This window comes from Octopus bimaculoides, chromosome 9, assembly GCF_001194135.2.
Source record: "Octopus bimaculoides isolate UCB-OBI-ISO-001 chromosome 9, ASM119413v2, whole genome shotgun sequence".
Taxonomy (NCBI): domain Eukaryota; kingdom Metazoa; phylum Mollusca; class Cephalopoda; order Octopoda; family Octopodidae; genus Octopus; species Octopus bimaculoides.
This window is the reverse complement of record NC_068989.1, coordinates 32834177-32837161: the sequence shown is the minus strand read 5'-3', so window position 1 is coordinate 32837161 and position 2985 is coordinate 32834177. Positions and strand designations below refer to the sequence as shown.

The 2985-nt window shown below is 36.0% G+C and overlaps 1 protein-coding gene across 1 annotated transcript in view; it reads right to left on the bottom strand.

The window, feature by feature from the left end:
- LOC106879550 (rho-related GTP-binding protein RhoE) overlaps window positions 1-2985 on the bottom strand; it is a 67541-nt gene that overhangs the window by 50636 nt on the left and 13920 nt on the right. The gene's annotated exons all lie outside the window — the stretch shown is intronic.

Here is a 2985-nt window from a genome sequence, read left to right as displayed (position 1 = left end):
GATCGTTGCCAGTGCTGCTGGACTGGCTCCCGTGCAGGTGGCACGTAAAATACACCATTTTGAGCGTGGCCATTGCCAGTACTGCCTGACTGGCCTTCGTGCCAGTGGCACGTAAAAGCACCCACTACACTCTCGGAGTGGTTGGCGTTAGGAAGGGCATCCAACTGTAGAAACTCTGCCAAATCAGATTGGAGTCTGGTGTAGCCATCTGGTTCACCAGTCCTCAGTCAAACCGTCCAACCCATGCTAGCATGGAAAGCGGACATTAAACAATGATGATATATACACAGCCCCTCCACATACCCCACTAATTTTCATTTCACTCACTTAAACACAAAAGTTATTTCCTTTCTTTTTTACTATTGTATTTTCTTTTCCTCTTGTTTTTCACTTCTCTACTGACAGTATTGCATGACCATATCCTTACACATATGTACCTTCTACCACACCTTCCCCATTCCTCTTGCCTTCCATTTTATTTCACACCTGCTGCCACCCCCTCACTTCCAAGCATTTCTCACACACACACACACAATGATAACACTTATACACCATCACCCCCACTATCCCATATACTCCCACACTTGTACACCTCTACTCACATATATACACTCCAAAAAAATCTCTTGTCTGTTTTCTTTTTTTTTTTTTTCTTCTCCAATTGCTTTTATTCATTTACTCCCCTCCATCATTTTTCTTCTGAAGGGCTATCCTGGTACTTTCAGTACATTTCTGCTGCCTTCACAACTTCCTGGGGTTTCCACTTGTCACACTTTATGGTCTTGTTGGTGTGTCTGACATTCTCAACCTCAGATAGAAGTAATATTCAGACTGCTTTAGCCTTGATAGTTCTAAATTCCTCCACCAATGATGAAATTGGCTGCCAGGGTTTAGAGGTCTTGGTGCACAGATTCAATTAACTGAACTGAAAATTGGGGAAATGCCCAGTCACCTTTTTCACAAATTTACGACACAACCTCTCCATTGCCTTTACCCGAGTCATGGAAAAGTCAGAGAGCAAGAATGGCCATTACAATCTGAGTGTGATGCAATACTGGAAGTATATATACATAGATAGTTACACACACACACACACACGTTTATATATATAATACTTAATAGATATAGAATGAAACTTGCATGATCTACCTCACCAAATCTAGCCAATAACATAGTTACAACTAACAATAAGAAATTTAACAGGATTAGTAGTAGGGAACATGACACTAATTATCCAAGTAATAATTGCAATCCTACATCCTATGTGAATATTATATCTAAATCCAGTATAGAAAATACGACAATTATGTCCCCTTCTAATGGTAACAATAATATTAATTCAATAAACAATAATTCTTCAACTAATATCCCTAATAAGTGTAATTGTAAATCCTACTAAATGTCCTTTAAATAACCTAATGTCTTTGAACTAATATAGTTTATTAGTTCAATAACAACACCAGATAAAAGACATTACTATATGGGTGCTACTGCATCTAAATTTAAGGATATAAATAAGCACTTGACACATTATTAGCTTAATTTATTTGGGACTTACATTAAAGAATACTAATTATTTAATATTGTGATCAGTATATCGTCATCAATCATACATTTCTAAACAAAGTGGGCAGGGGTAGTTGCAACTTATGTTCTATGGAGCACAAGAGGTCCTTAAATGTAATCTAATGTACCTTAAATGTAAAGTAAACTCAGTTATCAATTTTGAATTTATATAATGTACTCCATATATCAAAACTCTTCACTACAAATTCTCATGTAAGGAATGAATTTATTCAGTTCAAGCATCTCCAAGTAAAATTATACTGCTATTTGAAGACATTTTGTTTACCTTTATTTTAGTTTACTTTTTATCTTGATATTTTTAAAAAACATTTTATCATTCTATTAAAGACACTATCGTAACAATATATTGTAATAAACAACAGAAGGTGGGGGAGGTGGAATTTTCAGTTTTTAGTGTGTGTGAAGAAATTGAAGAGTTGGTAGTTGAGACCTAGAAGGAAGCAGAGAATGAATGAAAGGTGAAGGGTGGAGGGCAAAGAGAGGAAAGGAGAAGGTAAGCTTGCAGGTGTTGGTGATCAAGGGAGTGAATGCAGGAGCAGGTGGAACAGATGGTAGCATGGATGAGGAGGCAAGAAGTGCAGTTGAGGATGGGTTCAATGAGGGGAGGAGTAGGGGGTAGTGTCGTACTTCAAGTGGATACATGAATGCATATACATACATTCACATATATATATCGTTGCTATTATGCAAAAGTGGACATACAGCAGTTTAACATAATAGCAACAACATAAATATATATCATTCATTAAACCCAAAATTTAGATGTGAGCTACTATGGGTTTCATGCTCAGATAGTACAATAAATGGACAGGCTTGTATAGTGTGTTGTGTACTATCCTGAAATTGTTCAGCTCCAAAAATAAACACATGGCTATTCCTTGAAAAAAAAAAAAAGAGAGCTTGTAGGAAAAGGGAAACGAGTCGTGTCCGTTGGTACGATTAACTGAAAAATATTGGTAACAGTTTAAGTGTGAAATATTTAATAAGGTAACCTCACCACTACTATTGATATAATAATGCCCAGGCCAACAGAAGCTACAAAGAGAGGATGTTTTGTTTATGGACCCCTCTACTGGATTCCCATAGCTATTTGTTGTCTTACTGGGTTTTTTTTATCATTAAATATTAGGAATTATATAAAAAAATTTAATATTTTGTCTCTTGTAGAGGTATAACCAATTTATTGCACATAAACTTTAACAACTAATTTCACAATCAGGCTGTTCTGTTGATCAGATCAACTGAAAGACTCATCATAACTGATGAAGTTCCAGTTATATCTATACCTATGCGTTATTTTAAACATCTTATTGTGGGGATTTTGCTAAGATCTTGCAAGCAAGCCTGAAAGAATTGTTTCCCTTGAAAGAATTGTTTCCCATGGTATGTATGTGTATA